The sequence below is a fragment of the Cardiocondyla obscurior genome, linkage group LG02 (assembly GCF_019399895.1).
Source record: "Cardiocondyla obscurior isolate alpha-2009 linkage group LG02, Cobs3.1, whole genome shotgun sequence".
NCBI classification, from domain to species: Eukaryota; Metazoa; Arthropoda; class Insecta; order Hymenoptera; family Formicidae; genus Cardiocondyla; species Cardiocondyla obscurior.
Window position 1 is genome coordinate 1,263,627 of NC_091865.1, and position 18,736 is coordinate 1,282,362.

The 18,736-nt window shown below is 37.0% G+C and overlaps 1 long non-coding RNA gene across 1 annotated transcript in view; it reads right to left on the reverse strand.

Annotated features, from left to right (window-relative positions):
* LOC139111234 (uncharacterized) overlaps positions 1-18,736 on the reverse strand; it is a 65,650-nt gene that overhangs the window by 24,554 nt on the left and 22,360 nt on the right. The window contains exon 2 of the long non-coding RNA XR_011547181.1: positions 13,067-13,110. This is a non-coding gene — a long non-coding RNA (uncharacterized lncRNA). The remainder of the gene's footprint in view (positions 1-13,066; positions 13,111-18,736) is intronic.

The following is an 18,736-nucleotide window of genomic DNA, read 5'->3' on the forward strand; positions in this document are numbered from 1 at the left end:
AAACTTTACCGTCAAAAGAAAAAAAGAAAAGAAAAAAAAAAGAAATAAACTATAATGTTGCAAGGTATAAAAAATTTAAATCAAGTTGAGCAAATTCTTGTGTTCGGTGGTTAAATCGAAATTTTTGTTAAAAGGACTGTGGTCGAGATTTAATGCGCAAATTGGGGCATTCTGCTCTGGAAATGCGAAGTGAAAACCACGAAGTATTTCCTAATTGAGTCGAAACGGTGCAATGATCCCCATGACTGTTCCATTGGTATTTCTCTGTGGAAATCTCATTCACCACGCAATAATAACGACGAAACTTCGTTTCCTGTGCTCCTCATTAATATCGAGCGTTGAAATCGTTAAACCGAAAAGTTATCCTGTTTTTCGTGAATATTACAACATCTCTTTCTCTATTCATGATCAGACTAATGCGCAATATTCTCACGCGTTAACATTATTATTATTATATTCAGAGAGACACCGCGGGATTTAACTTGTAAATAGATAATTATAAGCATTATCGTTAGTTCCGAGAGTACAATAATTAACTGCTGTAGGTCAACGCGTTTAATAGTTATTTGCAAATTATAAATTGTAAATGTAATCAGGTGGATACTGGAGTGACGTTGATTTGGCTAACTCAAAATAATCTGTCTCGATAGTGGATCAGAAACCAATTAATTTTATTGGATATGATTTGAACTCATATCGACATATCGGATATGAGAAAATATCTCTCTATTAATATGATTAATCGGCCAGTAAGAGTCGTTCCATTACCGTGATATATTTAGACGTGACTAGTTTCCAGGTCAGCAAACTATCATTTAAACCGATATAAGGTTCTTCTAATCGACATCTATTAAATCGATGTCCACTAAAAGGATCCTCGCAAGGAAAATGACGAATTCCAACGAAAAAAAATAGAAAAAAAACAAAATTATTCAATCACAATCAAAGCGTATTGCGAATAATGCCGCAATTTTTAAGATACCTCACGGTATGAGAAATCACATGCTCCTACCGCAATAAATAGATTTTACACGCCGGGTGGCAAACAAAACTGGCTTCGACGGGATAAGCCGTTACACTCTTTTCGATACTTTCCTATACATTCGCTGCATTCTGCAACTTTACTGCGCCGCGCAGCACCGTGACGTGGCCATAAATAACGCCGAAATAGCGTGTCCAACGTCCGACCAATAAATCTACATATAACCCCGGGAGGGTAAAATAAAGTTATGGGCCCGCTTCATGCACTGATACAGACCGATAGTTTATCCTGCTTTGACTGCAGCAAGTAGTCACTTCGTCCCTCCCGGCCACCCTCTTTAGTTCTGCCTTTCGGCATACCGGAAACTCGGCACCCCCTTTCATGCTCTTTTCACTTGCCGCGTAACCTCCGACGCGATTCCCCCTCCCCCTCCTCCCCCCGTTTCCCTCTGTCGCACGGATTCACGTAGCATCCCCTCGGTTTGTTGCTGTCCCGACCCCGCCCTTCTCGCGGCGCGTCATGCATCCGCTATACGAAAATGCATTATTACGTTGACACGTACACAAACTCGATTCCGCGAAAGCCCAGACACGTAACTTCGTGATACATGATCCGCGAAGCTCGAGGTAGGTGCGCACGTGTAATGCGTATACAGGCTACATCAAGAAACGTATCTAACAAGAGTTCATTCTCCGGAGAATTTCAGAATCTATTTAGAAAACACTTAATCCAAATTATTCCGCTCTACGTGAAATTACTAATTTTTCAATATTAAATATCTTTCGTTCTTGATTCTAGGCATTTAAAAATTTGGCGCGAATGTTACATGTTATTTTAATGAAGAGAAACTTTTTTTTTTCTTTTAATCTTTTTTTAAAGAGTTAGAAATTACCATAACGGATGGTTAATGTGTTACTTTAAACCGCAAAAATAATTTTACTTCTCCAAGAAAAATGTGTACGGTTAGAAAGGATAAGAACGACACCAACAGCGACAACGCGTTTCAGTTTCCTACCCGATGCTCAAGCTTGCCGAGTAACGTTCTCCCGACGGTTGCGAGCACTAAACAAGGTCGCCGTAATTAAATTTTTGTCCGTCTCGTTTTTTTCTCTCCTTTATTTGTACTGGCGAGAGCGCTAGGCGGTGCAATTAGTGTCATTATAAAGCTACGGGGCGTCTCCTGTTCTAGAGAACTGGTGCCGCTACTTATGCAGGCCGTTGAAATAAACGTGTTCCTTGCAAATTTAACGTTGATTTCCGTAGTGCATTCCAAAAATCTCCCAACCTCGGGGAATCATGCTTTTGAGAAGTATATTCCGGTTGAAAGATAAAGATAGCAAAAATGCGCAAGAAGCAAGTAAATAATAAACGCGAAAGATTACATAACAAAAGAACTGAATAAAGTGCGAAATTCCGCCTCTCGTTTTTCATAATTTATATGTAATTTATATATGTATACAGTTTATAAATATATTTTATCTTACGAGAACAATGCCGCTGAAGTTACGAAAGCATGCACGGATATTGTATATTGCGTTGCAACAAATATGGTTCTCTCTTTTTGAATTGTAAAAAAATTTTTCCTTCTTCAGGAAAAAAGGTTTTTTTATTCTCACGAGTTATCTCTGAGTATCTGAATAAACGTTCAAGGAATAAATAAACATAACTAGAAGCAGCGTAAAAAATAACTGTATTATTTTACCGGCGCGGAAGAATAAATAAAAAAAATTTCAACAATTTCTCTTTCTTGCAACAAAATAATTATTGAACTATTTAGCATTTCTACGTGCAGTTTGTTTTTCAACTTGCTGCTGGAAATTGAAGCTCTTATAACAAGTGTACCATCTCTCTCGGAATTATTAATAATGAAAACGTGTGAAAGACGACACACTTTTTATGAAAGATTTACAAAGGAGCTCAATTATTATTTGTTTTATATATAATATAACCCACCCAACCGGTGATTAAAGTACGTATCGTATTTAAAGTTGGTTTAAGAAATGCCGTTGTATTTAAATATACTATCTGAATAAACGTGTTCCTTGTAAATTTAACGCCGACTTCTTCCGCCGTAACACAATCCAAAAATCTCTTAGCCCCAGGCTATGGTTCCGAGTCGCCTCTGGGTGCGCGATAAAAGAGGCAAAGTTGCGCAGGAAGCGAATAAATAATAAACGTGAGTAACTACCGGAATAAATTGCACCGATGTGAAACGCGAAGCTGCTTCTTTACCCTCTTATCAAGATTCAGCGCATTTCGTTTATCGGAGGCGTTTGCACGTTATCGATTACAGGGCACGAATGGTAGCGAGGCGCGAATGTCATTTCAATCGCGGCGTGTTATACTTTCGCGTTTACCTCGAAGACAAAAGGTGCCGCGGCTCCCACCGTCAAGAAAACGGAATTTCTCCTTAGATTCTCGCGGGCGCTACAACGTCATTGTTTGAAGAGCGGCTTCGCCGAGCGAATGCGCGTGTTGCTTTACTGGTTATTGATGAAAGTTTTCGCGACTGTGACGCGTAACATTATTAACACGATTGTACGTACGAAATGCTGCACGTAAGTTCACGCTCCGCGGCGACATTGTGTGAGAAACGCATATCGATCGCTATTACATTTAGAGCATCGAGCAATTTCCACAGACAGAACACATGAATTCGGTTGTGCGACAGTCGCCAAAGTCAACAGCGAACGATAAAGTGTTTGGTCCCAGTCACAGACAATCCGCGAATGATTTTGCGGATTATCCAGCAAAACCGAGACATTCTATTGTCGGTGTAACTAAGCTAATAATCTCAATTTACATTTTGCTTTGAGGGAAAGGAGAGTACGAAGGTTGAAAGAAATTTTCGAAATTAAATTTCTTTTTTAACACTATAAAGATCATCGGGTCGAATATCAAATTAAATTGAAACGGTAAAAAATAAATTTGCATTAAATTTTAGATGTGTTACGTACGCGAAAAACAGCGCGGGTCTTCAAAATAAATTGCATTAAAACATTCAATTTCCTCCCGAGCTACTTCTTCCTATCTCCATCCCAAAAAATGTGCCTCGCTCTACTTCCGTAATCCAACCCTGCGCGCAAATAATGTACACGCATTTTTCTCTCAGTTATTGCTGTATAATCTCGGAATGAAGTAAATAAATGAATGCTAAAACGATAAATAATACAGAAAACCTGAATAGCCTAGTTTGGAAAGTTCCGTCGAAGGGAATAAAATTATCATTACTGAATCTGTCAAACGTACATTTATAATGAGATTTCAGATATTCTTAACGAACTGCAGGGACTAAGAAAAAGAAATAACTTTCTTTTATAAAGAGATTAAAGCAGATTATTTATTTATAACTGTCTGCGTTCCTTGAAAACCAACTCTCGCTTATTATAATACAATTATGCCAGATGCGAACAATCAAAGGCTAATGCTGCGATCTCTCGCATCGTTACGTTTCAATATGCCGCTTTAGCATGATTTTAATCGCTCTTTAGAAAGGAATTTAATCTTTGTTTCTTTAGAATGTATTTTAAATTCGTATAAAAATCATAAACTGCGATCGCGTTTTACCCCAAGTATATAAAATAATACCTATAATATTATAAAGTCGTAAATATCGATTAATTATAATCATTGAATAATTAATTGAATGTTAAAGTTCGACTAACAAGATTCACAATTATACATTAAAACAGCTTTTTTACCCTTTATTGCAATTTTTCTTTTCCTTTTTTTTTATAAAAATTTATAATTATTCTGTCAGTTTATTATATTAAATTTTTTGTGGAAATTAATTTTTCTAATGAATACACGTGCAGACTATTATTATAATTATTTCATCAAATGTTATTTTAAAAGTTGGTGATTTTATAATTATGATTAAATATCATATTTTATTGATGTTGATAATGGAACTTGTTCAAAGAACTACCTCATTAATTATTTGAACGGAAATATATCAGTGGCATAACAATGTAAAAACGGCAATTAATCGATATCGCCACGCCTTCTTTTATCAATTCATGTAAATCCAACGTTACAGTTAATAATAAAGTCCTTGGCTCGGCGCCAAATCAGATATTCCATGCACTGTCGACATAATTATCGTGAATCCAGCAAACGGATTATTAAATTCAGCTGCACAATTCATATTACGTAAAATTCGTATTACCTGACGTGACATTTCCAATATCTGCGGATAATATCGACAATTGTAAAAGAGAGAAAGGAGAAAAACACGTTTTCAGAAAATCAAAACAGTTTGAAAGATAAAAACATTACAATCTACTAAAATAAAAATTGTAACTACGTGCTTTGATGATCATACAATAAGTAAAAATATAAAAGCGTCACAATTATTACTAATTTAAATAATAAAGAATTTAGATAACAGACGTAAAAAAAAAGCACGATGGTAAATGGTACCTCTTTGTAAATTTCTTCTTACTTATCAGAAATTAAGATCTCGCCAGCGACGCGGGACTTATGAAATTAATTTAAATTCCGAACGAAAACGTTTCCCCGTTATTTTCAATATTGCTGGTTATAACAGTGGCGATTCGCAAAATTCCGCACGGTATTCGAAAGGCGTACGAGCGTCGACAAATTTGTTCTCGCCACTCGGCGCCAGCTACGTTTCTCGCGCGATTTTCACGGCTGTTTTCCCGCTCGCGCCAGGTAATTAACACCATCTTCGTTGCAGCAAGCTGCTGAAACGCTTGAATGGTCGCGATGCGCCTTTGAAATTGAAGCAGCTGCGCGATGGCAAGCGTTCTCGTTTACCGTTTAAGGCGTGCGTGCTATCCTCGAGTTCTTTTCTCCTCCTTCGCGACCCTTATACATCCGTTTTTTTTTTTTTTCCCTTAACATTTAAATGCCGTTGCACCGGCGCGGCTTATAAGTTGCATAACGTGCTGTGACGAGCAGCGACGATGCTATTTAGCGTCGCGGGATTTTTCGAACCAAATAAAATATGACGGAACAATAATTGCTCGAGTCTCTCGTGTAACTATAACTTTTGTAAACGATCTGCTCTTTACGTTGTATTTTTTTTATATCGTAATTATCGTTAATCGGACGAGAGATTTCGTGAATATCCTACCGACGACGATATCTCTAAGTAGCGCAGCTTTTAATAAGTGCGACATGTTTGGATAGAAAGGAAACATTCATCCGATAAGCATTGTTTGAATAATACAACGCTATGTGTTGAATTTTACCAAATATTTACCATCAAATTTATGCATTTTTTACAACGAGTTGTTTTATTAATCGTGACTGTTTTAAATATATATATATTCTTAATTAATCATTGAAAAAAATCGCATGCCATAAATTGGCCAAAGCACGGTTAATACTTAATAAAACTCATGAATGTTTTATAGAATTATAGACGAGGAATACATATGTATAACGATAGAAATTGTATGATACACTGTACACTCAATAATACGTAATAAAATGCGAGATGCAACGTTATGTCCGAGATATTCTCGCTTTTTTCTTATCACAACTACGTTCATAAATTGAAAGTTAATTACTGTTCTGCGAAACTTTGAATGATTGCTATTAATTTTTCAGCTTGCTTGTAAATTTTCTTAACTATCTATCGCCCGATTTTAAATATCGAAATAATTACTCGTTAAATTAATTCATGTCAAAATTCTTTAGCTCTTCAAATTAATCGGATAATTTTATTATGTATTAATCTAATTAAAATTAATTTCAAAAAATTTCCGAACCTTCCTCGTCAAATATATGCAGTCGAGAAAAACAAAATATCAAATTCTACTGCGCTCCTCTTGCGCCATACTACGCGCAATGTTAAATCGCAACGCTTCAAGGGTTTCATGGGTCCGATAAGCTACCGTGTTAAATGTAACAGCGAGCGAATACGAATAACAAAGGTCGCGTGTATGCGTTAAGTTGCGTAGTGCGATGTGCATAGACTGTCGAAGTTTCATTTTACAGTATCGATGCCGGTACGAAAAAGGGAATGTCTTGAATTCTCACGGGATAGAGAAAGAGAAGAGGAGGACGATAGAAATGGGACAGAGAAGACGGGACAGACCTTTATACATGTAGGAATAGAAAACAGAACGGTAGCTCATTAGCGGTAACTGACAACCGAGGCAGAGAGGAAGCTCGTTATCCATAGGTACACATAGTCTAGTACATATCTATTTTGTAATCCGTACTTGTACAAGCTCGAACTCGCCGGGCCGCCGTTGCTCCGCCAAAGTGTCTGTCTCGTCATCTCTCTTCCCTGTCAGTATTCGCGCGAGCCGACACCGCGTTTTCCCTCTTTCCCCGAAAATCCATTCGTCCCGTGGAAGCTTATCGCGTACGCGGCGTCACAAATACACGTGTAAACCAAAATTTTCTATCTGTTAAACTCAGCCGGCGCTGGGCGAAACTGTTCGCAATTACATTGCCGCGACTTGATATGCTCGGGCGCGGTATTACGCATGTTCGAAGAATGAACAATAATGGGAATGATGTCTACTTGTTTAATGGCGCTCTCGCGCTTTTCACGGCGTACACGTGTCCGTGTGTACGTACGTGCGGCTCGCAATCCTATTATATCGCGTGGTTGCAGAGGTGCAAATGCAATCGTGGTATAATTTAAGCGGATCAAGAACTTGGATTAGCACGGACATAATGGACGATTCAATGACCAGGAAGCTATCAAGTCCGCTACCGTCTGCGGCGCATTATTATTGATTAAGATTCGAATATTCGCCTAAGTCCAAACGTGATAACGTCGCGTTGATAATTATGACAATGTAATTTAATCAGCCGTGTGTGCGCGCACGTGCGGCGGTAATCTCTAAAATCCCTCCCGACATAAATATTATTATTTGTTATAATTATCGCAAATTAATAACGTACACCTAAATTTGTACACACACGCCGCGCAAGAGCGCAAATATTATATCCGATAATTGTTCAAACATTCACCGTTGGCGTTAAATTTTCCCGCGTGGTTTAACCGAATGCCTTTTCCGTACGTTCCTTATGGTGACGATAACGAGATAGATTGCTTACACCTCATTTATCGAAGTTAATACTGACGCGCGAAATGAAGTTACCGATAGGAAAGAGACGGTCCCCGCAAACTATGTATTAACAAGGGAAATTATTGGGTTTCGGTAGAAGGGAGAGAGGAACGGACGGACTACCGCTATGACGTGATGCGAGGCAACCGTATCCGGCGGAATGCTCGTTCCCAGTAATGCAATAACTGTGGCATCATAAGGGCAGGATACCATGAACGGCTAGCATTCAGATTGGCTGGGCCGGCGAAATCGACAGTATACACGCGAGAGTGCCGTCACGGCACGTGAAGAAAAAAACGTATATAAAATTCCCCAATTAATATGCAATAACGTACATAGAGACTCTTCCACGGTGCAAAATAGTTGAAAAAAAAAAAAAAAAAATCCATGCAACGGAATGTGTGCAACGTTACAATATTTCCAGCGCAATAGAACGATTTCGTTCGTTTCTTTTTTTTTCCTTTTTTTTTGTTTTTAATATAAATTTAAATTTTTTAGATTTGTTCAATTTTTGCACAACTACGACTACGCTTTCGTAATGTAAAGCATTTAGATTCCCATTTGCCGCGTATTGCCCTATTGCACCACAAATTCACGTTTGATATTCTCGTTTAGATGTAACGTGTTATTCATCTGCAAACAATTCGCCCCCAAACAAGGTCCGAAAAAAAAAAAAGAAAATGTCACACGGGATAACTATGTATACTTCTTTATCGAATTTCGCGAGGGTTTAATTTCCGAAATAGAAGTAAACAGTTGCTGTTGAATTGTAGACGGAGCTTATTTGCTACGTTGCACGCTGTTTCAAGCAGATAGAATAGATTGGTATTGGTATTAACGTGGTATTAGTAGGGATTCTCGTCTTTTATGAAACGCTATACCGAAACGGTTAAGAGATACATCCGCGTAATCACGAAATCTCCCGACAATACTGTGTTTTCTTACTCTAGAAAGTTTCGCCAAACGTTATCTCTGCTAAAAAATCTGTCGAATGAAACGAACCTGAAGTAATTTCGCCAGACTCTCGCAGATTTTATTGCGATGCTCTTGTTTACGGAGAATCCCACCGACATACGTTGCTTTAGATACTATTGACGGTGAGATATGCGCTTCGTTGGTTGCGCTTTAGAAAACGCCAGACGAAAGACGGCATAAAGCGTTCATCTAGCTTTTATCGCATCATTCTTATCCGATAAACTCGGATAGCATTTAGCGAAAACTCGAAGTTCCTAAATTCTTTCGTATAATTATTATTCATAAATGCGATTCGTATTAAACAAATATCTTCACAACGTTGAGATCGTAAACGTAACCGAAACGGAAAAAAAGATTTCAATGAATTTATATACGCGAAAATTAATAAAAAATCTTATCGATCTAGTCGCACCCGTGACTGGAATTATTTTGTAATATAAAATTAATTAATGCACATATTATAAGAACGTATAGATGGAATATGCAAAAAACTAAAATTGCCGAGGTTATAAATAATAAAAAGTATTCTGCGCGAAGTGTTCGTATTATACTCTCCAAATTTAAATTATTAATCGCAGATGCTAATTTGCGTTAACGTCAATAACTTGATTCATCAAATACAACTTATTTTTCGTTTACGTACGTACGTATGTGCGGAGCTCCGCTATCAGCGTATTGTCTGCTCGATTTTTATTTATGTGTCTCATTCCTACACGGTATAATTTATTCATAGCAGTAAGAGAATTTATATCTGAATATTATGTCAAATATTATATTGAATATTACGTACTTTCAATGTGTAACGAATTATTTAAGTGGCGGATACGTTGCGATGCTCGTCGGTTAAGTCAATTATTTGTACTTTACTTAATCAACTTAAAGAATAAAATGAATTATATTAGGTATATATAATTAGTATTTACAAAATTTTTTTTACAATTTACATGAGCGTTAAGCATAACTCTCGCGGAGCATTAATTTTGAAATTTTGTTTAACTGCATATGGCCGGGAAAGATATCAACTCGTATGCGTGAAAAATTAATTAAATTTACGTTCAAAATACAGAATATTAATAATTTTCAGAATTCCCGACGCGTTGCTTTATACCTTCGTTTTCCGTGCACGAATGTAAAACCCAGTTATCAAGTGCACGCGAATAATGCCGGACGAAGTTGCACCTCGTGGCCGGACAAAGAGATGCAAATTGTGATTTCGTATCCAACGGACAATAGGCTGGCGCTGCATTTGCATTTTTAATTTCTTTCAAGTACCGACGCTCCTCTCTCTCTCTCTCTTTTTTTCTCTCTCGCGTCGCTCAGATTCAACCGGACTGGTTATCAATTTCTCGGATATCTCGAAGATCGCCGATGACCGGCATTTGTTTTTCGTTCTTCGTAATTTACGATTGTCGACGGGACCACTCTGCGAAATTGAACGCGTAGATTTCTTAAAGCACACACGCGCATATCAGTAACGCCGAATACCCCGGTAGAGCTTTCTGGGTTCTCTCAATGTGTCGAACGTAATTCTAATCTTTTTATTTTTGTAATAATGAATACGGATCTCCGCGATATTAAGATAAATGCACATTATATGTATACGTACACATAATGCAATTGGTACTGCATATTAAATGGTACACGGTGGTGCAATTAACATTTTTTTAAGCATTTTTAAGATGTACTATTGCGGAACTTAATAAAAACAAAATAGCCGCAAGGTATTTCTTTAAAAGCATTAAACTCTTAGGATTTGTTTTCATAAAATGTTCCGTTTGCCTTCTGTTTCACTTTAAACTGGTTTACTCTTAGCACTATAAAAGTTGCATCTCTGCAATTAATTTTATTCAGCAAAATTAGAAAGCATTTGTAGTGGAAAATAAGGTGCAACAAGAACACGTAGAGAGTTACATTATAAAACAACAATTGTGGTCGCGCAAAATTCCGCGAGCAGTTAGCGCGCCATATCGTATATCATTAGATTACGTAATCTCGCGCTTGGCGTTGTGTAATAATGGATCCTGGCAAATTTTGCTGCGTCTGAGTTAATTGCTTGCAGTAATTCAAGCCATTTGCCATAGGGACGTAATTTCAGATTAATATTTAACGTATAAGAGCTTCGTTTACGCGCTGCAAATTCAGCAGAAGGGGGGGACGGGGCGAAATTTTTTTTCGGTTACAATTTGTCTGCGTGTTCGGCGCGGTTAATCCAGCTATATAATTCGCGCCGTCACAGCCCGTTAGATTCTAAGGATTCCATCGAACGGCTGGAAAGTGTTTTCTTAAGTAAGTATTTAGTCGCGTAACTAAATGCTAAACCGGATTCGTGAGCCTCATTGTGAATTCTGGCGGACTTACTTCTCCATAAACAAAAAGCCGGAATGGAAGAAAGATGGGGAAAACAGGGCGCGGTATCGACCCCTGTACTATATGAGAACGGAGTTGAGCAGAGACAAGCGGGAGTATACGAAGGAGGGAGGGGGGTGGAAGTGCCACGAACGTGAATTCGAGGGTAAGCAAATCGACGCGTACGATAAATTGTAACCCCTCTTCTCAGATCTTTTTACGCTTGACGTAAAAACGTATGGGCGGCCGATCGTTTCCGAATCAAGCTCGTTTCAATCGACCGTCAATTATTTATTTCTTTCGCAAACATCGTGCACATGCCTCTATTGATCTAGTAGGTGGGATCGCGTGCGAGCACACGTACGTAAATGCATCAGCAATCGCGAGCCGTTAAGCGGCGATAATTCCGTGAGAGAGGCTGCACTTTAACACGCGTGAAACTTTGAAAGGGCAAATCCCAAATACGCTGATTCAGATTTACTGCTCGAACTGTATGATTAATTTACAAGAGTGCATCATATACAGAGTTGTAAAAAAAATATGCGCAAATACGTACATGCGATAAATGTATACGCAAGTGATAGAAAAAAAATATTGCAGACCAGCGAGGATTACTTTGAATAAAAAATAACAATGTTTTTTTTTGACAAATGGTGATTTGCTCGAAGCATCAATCTGCAGTAATAAAAGTCGATATCGGTCAGTCTTGCATGTTGCATTTCTCTTTGTACCGCAGCCATTATAATCCGATAAGAAAAGTATGAAAAAAACCGCGGAATTGAGGATTTAACTGTCGCGCGTAGGATCGACGTACCGACATGTGCGAAATATACGATATTTGGATGCTGAGAGAATGATTGGTTCGATAAAGCATAGCTCTTTAACAATTCTGGAATGCCTTTAGCCTAATGAGTTTCGCATAATGTAGCGTATACATCTACCTAGATTAAGCATCTAACGTTGAAGATAAACTTGTTAACTACCATCGATGTTTACCGAGTGCATACTATGACACTGTAAGTTAACACACTATTTTTAGTGTCATAATTAATTATAACTCTACCTATTGTATTTTATAATTAACTACAGCTGTAACGATCATTAAGTAATTTGTAATAAAAGTGTAGAACTGACGTCATATTTAATTTAGTTTTTGTAATCATTATTACAAATATTAATTAATCGAAATATATAATAACGTAACTTTCAATAAATTTTTAATTAAAATAATACATTGATTTTATTACTTCGCGGCGGAAGAAGAAAAATACGAACAAAATTGACGTAAAGTCGGTCGAGAGGCTGGGACCGGGGCCAAAGAAGAAAAAGAAGAGCGAAGGTTAGTGAATTGAAGTTAAGAGTGAAAAGAAAGGAAATATAGGATGTTCTATTTCTATCACATTATCTGTTAATGACAGGTTTTTCCTATAATGTACAATCCGTTCAGTCTTATTGGCAAAAAATTATAAGAAAATATTATTTATCGCACTTTCTTTTAATTTATAACGTTGCACGCTTTTTACGCTTAAAATTTTATTTTAATAAATATTATTCGAAGACTAAAAAATATGATTATCCACTTTTTTAAATTCCTACGTTTATTTTGTTATTTATTAGAAAAAATCATGCGCGCGCTACATGCACGTTATTCTTTAAAATTACTATAAACTCAATTATAAACAATGAAAATAAAAATGATGCCACTTACCAATCTGTATGAGCTCCAGCGGAGTGGTAGACTTCTGCCGGTAACTGTAACATAAAAAAAAGCATATTAATATAGACATGTATTTAAATTAATGTATGATAATTAAAAATTCTTTTGCTTATCGTTAAATATTTTTGTCAAGAAATATTCAATTTTTAATTATTATCAAATTGGTAACAAAAAAAAAAAATTGTAATAGAAGTGGAACGCCTCACAGATAAAGATATAAAGCACAGGAAAGGAAAACGTAAAGAATGATGTAAGTTTCTAACCAGGCGGACAATTCTATTCCCGATTTCGACTACGACACACCTCGCCAGCGTCAGCGCGAATTGATGTTTGCCTCCGCCGAAGCGAGAAACGCCATCCTCCGTTTTTATACCATTAGAAGAACGTCTCGTGGCTCTGTTATATACAAAGATGAGACTCGAAGAGAGAAAAAAAAAAAAATAAAAAAAATAGAGTGTCGACAACGTTACAAACTTTTTCGCTACCCCGTGCGATCTCAATAATGCAACAATTAAATCATAACGCTGATCACAATTTCGATAAAGCATTAATCTTTCTCAATTATGATTGTTTTAATAAGAACGTGGAATTTTATTTTGCCTACATGCAATATTTCACAAATTGTTAGAGAGTAATTTAAAAGCAATTTTGTTCACATTATCATTGAATAAGTAAATCGAGGCAGTAAACATTTCAATGAAATAATTTTGACCGACGGAATTGGATAATCAATTGGTCCGTAGATATGACATTTATAATATTTACATTTAAATTCGTGCTCTCAATGACACATTGATTTTTCGCGAGATTCAGCTTGAACAACAAATGTAGTCACACTCCGACATCGGGCGAATTTCCAAGCTAGTCTGACTCCCTAATTTATATTCTCGAACAGTTATGCGATGCAGACTCGGTTATCGGTCGAGAGAATCGGCAGCGGAATAACATTGCTTACTATCGAAATAGGCCAGGAAGCGAGCCTCGGTATACTCTGCCCAGGTCCTATTAGTTATAAGTGGCAGAAACAACTTTACAGGGCATTGGCATAAGTTACCAACCAGCTCCCGTTGCTACCAGCATTTAAACTTAGTTTAAATCTGATCTTATGTCTTTAAAAAATAAAAAAAAAAAGATATTTGAATAATTTAACCCCGTGAATATTACTTCGATAATTTAAGTTCGTAAATTATACTTACATAAACGTATTAAATAAATTGTTATTTAAAAAAAAAAAAAAAAGAGCACACAATATATTTAAAATAATAAAAAATAAATTTAATTTAAATAGAAAACTTGAACTGTATTTGAATTTGATTCACTAAAAAATAAATTTAATATTGAAGCTGAAACAGTTGCAAGAAATGACCTTTCCTCGTCAAAACGAAATTCACGTTGAAGAAAAAAAAAAAAAAAATCAATTTTAAATCGTTTCAAAAAATTTACGTGTGAATGAACGTCCGCTCAGTAAAGGTACAAGTTTGCGAGAGTCATTGCGGTTTACCATCAACGACAAAGCCAGCTGACTATACGTATAAACTCGAAGGCAAGCCATTTCAGCAGGTACGTTCCTCCTGCTCGCCACTTCGTCAACCCACGGCGCGATTTTAAAGCGTTACTGTCGATTCGCGTCGGTCTGCACCCGGTTGTGCGGTATAGCGGTAAACTGGTATGATTCCCGCGGAAAATCATGAATATATTCAAGAGGCATAAAATTTCCGAGGGATCGTTCGTTCGCCAGTGGGACTGTTAAGAATGAGAGCCGACTGGCCGAACGTGGAGGGTCGGATACCTCAAAAGGGTTTGATTTCTCCCTTGTAATAAACATTATAATTTACATCGACTGCCGGATAGACGTATGGACGCAATATCGTAATAATTTTCTAGCAAAATGTTATTATACATATCGGGGAGGACTTGTCGTCAACAAAGACTATTCGTATGCCGATTTACGCGGCTTTTCTACGTAAGTTTATCGTTACCCAGGCAGCAGGTGCATGGGAACTACAGTAGCGACTCTCATGTGAAAATACAATGTCGGCTCGTGAAACCTTCGCGGTTGCCGGTGAAAAAATGTTGGAAAATGTTGAAGGGATGGCGAAGCTGAGGCTTCTTCCAGGAAATTGAATTTACAATTTCACCCCCTCCTTTAAATGTCCTCTTTTGTCGGATAAAAGCTGCCTGCCCATAATACGCCGACATGTCAACAGCTCGCTCGCTCGCTCGCTCGCTCGCTTGCTCACTCGTCGAGCTTTTCTATGGAATCGCTTGGTCCTACAATGCGGCTCGCCTCTGACATCGACCTTCATAAACGACGTCGAGCTATCCTCCACCCAAACCCTCTTTATTCGGCTTCTTGTTGATCCCTCCCCCATTTCTTTTTTCCCTCCCCTCCTCCCACCCCCTTCCTCCTTTTCCTCTAAAATGTCTACCACCCCCTTTCAAAAATTGTGGTGAAATTAATTCTTTCCTCTTTCTGTGTTTCTTTGTCCGGTGACGTTTCTCTTTCCGCAACGTTATTATTCAGAGATTTTTCTTTGTGTGCTTTTTTTTTTTTTTTTCTTTCTCGCTTTTCAGTTAGAAAAATACCACTGTCAGGGACAGATGTCGATTTTCGCACATTCACGGCCGTCATAATTGGTAAACGGCGTTATAATTACCCGTATGTCGATTTAGCGATGACGCGAGGCGTTCGCTCGATTATAGCAATTATTGTTTCTTGGCTAACGTATTTCAGGCACGTGTGCCTGTTAGGTAAATAGCTAAGTGAGCCTTAAACAGGCGTCACGTTTCGTTCAGTACGCAATACCGGCACTTGACGCGGAGTTAATTGATTAATACCGCGCGACTAGCGCGTGCGTTCCGCTCTACTACAGATACGTGCGGGCACTGAAATAGGATCTACAGATTTATGGATTTTATTTCGGCGTCTGCACGCCTCCCCTTTAATACCAGGAGATTTATGTAATATCACGCGTCGGCTTAAAGTATGCGTTATCGCGAATATTTTTATAGTGATATATCACGGCGTTCAATTTTTATAGAAATAATTAATAATCGATCAGCAGCGCGGCGTTTTGTGACGCGATAAATGTTTCTAACAAGCAAATAAACGGAACATTAATAATTTTTGGAGATTCGCTTTGATAATTGGTAACGCATGACGATTTTAATGATAGAAAAATACGAAAGCTATTGTATGTAATAAAAAAAAAATTACATTCAATACAATTGGCCTTTGAAAACAGTTAATTTCTAACCCGTAAAAAAATGTCTTAAAAAGAACATGTAAATGTTTTGCGTATATTTTGGTGAATTTGAAAGTCAACGTGCTTCATTGTAAAGAATGTTGATGCTTAATCGGACGGTAAAATTCTGTTTCTTTTTTTTTTTATTGTTACGGGATAAATAATTTGCAAAAATATTCCATATAAGTTTGAATATTCACGAGATTCGTATTTTATATATCTGCATGCATGCGGTACCGATATTTTAATTTTCGGTCATAAACTGCAAACCGCAGAAAAGAAAATCGTCGAGTTACGGATTATTAATTCGTGTCCGGCAACGTTGTCCGTCATGTTGTCAAACGCACGACCAAACACACTTGAACTAGTACGTATACATGGTGGATTATTTTACGAATATAATTGATGATCGATATACTCTCTCTCTTTCTTTCTCTTGGCACGACGATTAGTATTCTACAAGGACGTTTATTCGTCATTAATGCATGAAAAAGTGATAAAAAGAATCTGTATTGTAAAATATTATAAAATATATTATTAGATTATTTCAGTAGTATAAGATTATTTCAATAACGTCTAATTTATTATAATTATAATATAGAAATAAATATAATATTTATATGTAACTTTAGTAATCAAATTATTATTATAAATCACATAAGTCAATAATTATAGATCGGTATGTAATTTTAATGTAAGTAATTAATGTTTGATAATTGAGAGTCAGATCGATCATTAGATTTTAATTAATTTTGTTTATTTTATTTTTCTTTCATATAACCGAAATTTAATTTCAACTAAACGTATTGTAAATGATTAATATTAAAAATAAATTTTATCGCTAAATTATTTTACGTTGTAATCGATTAGCGGGAAAAATAATTAACGCACCCTTTGACGAACAAATTCTTTGCGTTATGATCGTAAATCTACTAAAGTGGAATAAATCGTAGTTAGCAGTTAATTACGGGAAATAATAAAGCAGGATTTCTTGCCCCGCAATCTTATTTAGCTGTAAGGACGCGAAAGTAGAATAAAAAGGATCTGCAAACTGCACTTGTTGGAAAATTTTCATTGCACGTTTTTCTTTCATACGTATATACGATGTTGACTTAAATTACAATCGTACATATTGCATTGCAAGAAAGATACGTGACTTGCTTCTGTCTACGAGTTGTTTCGCGAATATAAAATCAATTTTCGTTATAGAGCAAATGAGAAAGCAACTATTTTGTCACGACCTCTCCCCGAGTTCGGATTTTAAACGACAAGACATATACTTGTATAAATTATTTTTTGACTTAAAAAAAATTATCAATGCTGTAACTTTTTTAAAATCAAACATTACAAGCATTATAAGTTTATTTAAAATATTATCTTAGTATTAAAAATGCATCTACAAGATCTCCGTCTTTCTTTTTTTTTTCTTTTATAAAAATAGCTAGACAATAAAACTTTTAATCTAGTTCGCACGTCCGCATTTTGTGTGCTTTAGCAGTATCGTCGGAAGCAGAGCACTATTTTCCCGTTAAAGTCTTTACATAGGAGGAAACGGAGGGGAAGGGAGGGGTTGATGGTTTTGCATTGAATTTGGCGCGGTGCGTGTGATGCAGCCAGGCGAGGAAGTTCCTTTTAGAAAATAAATCTTCGGCACAGTGGAAGTTTAATTTTATCGCCGTCACGGAGGTTTTCAAGTAGGAGAAGGGCCACCGTCTCTAAAAGGACCGGACTAAATTAAAAGAAAGGATCTGAATGAGACCACGGGTGCTGAAAGTAATCACTTTATCTGCAGCCGCCACTCCAGCCCGCTGGCTAATCTGAGCCCACGTTTTGGGGTTGAATCGCCTGTTTGGCCCGTCCCTCCACGTCTGCGAGCCTCATTTCCATACTCATCTTCCCAGGTGATTCTCGAAAATCGCATACGATTTTCTTCATGCCTCTCATGTGATATAATCATACGCAGCTGGACGTTATTCCAATACTCGCGGTAACGAGGTAAAATCTCGAACAACAACGCATTTTCTTTATTAACGATTCTGTCTTTAAAATGAGGTTACGCAACGCTATCTATATAATTAAGTTCGAGATGCAAAAATGCATAAAAACTATAGGATTAAAGGGAAAAAAAAAATTTTACATTCAAGATCAAATCCCGCCGTTCATATGTGCCAACAAAAAGCGCGTGACATCAGTCTCTTTGCTCGAGATTACAATTGGAGATTGAAAATCTAGAAAATATCCTGCTACCTAACAAGTCAGATTAATGCTACAAGCTCTAGTCCGTTCCGTGATATGGAACTTTTCAACAAACATAGCGATTCCGAATTTCCATCCCGCGTTAAGCTGTTCCGCGTGACCGTCGATCGTACATGTATACATAAATTGCACAACCAATATGACTAGATATCTACAAAAA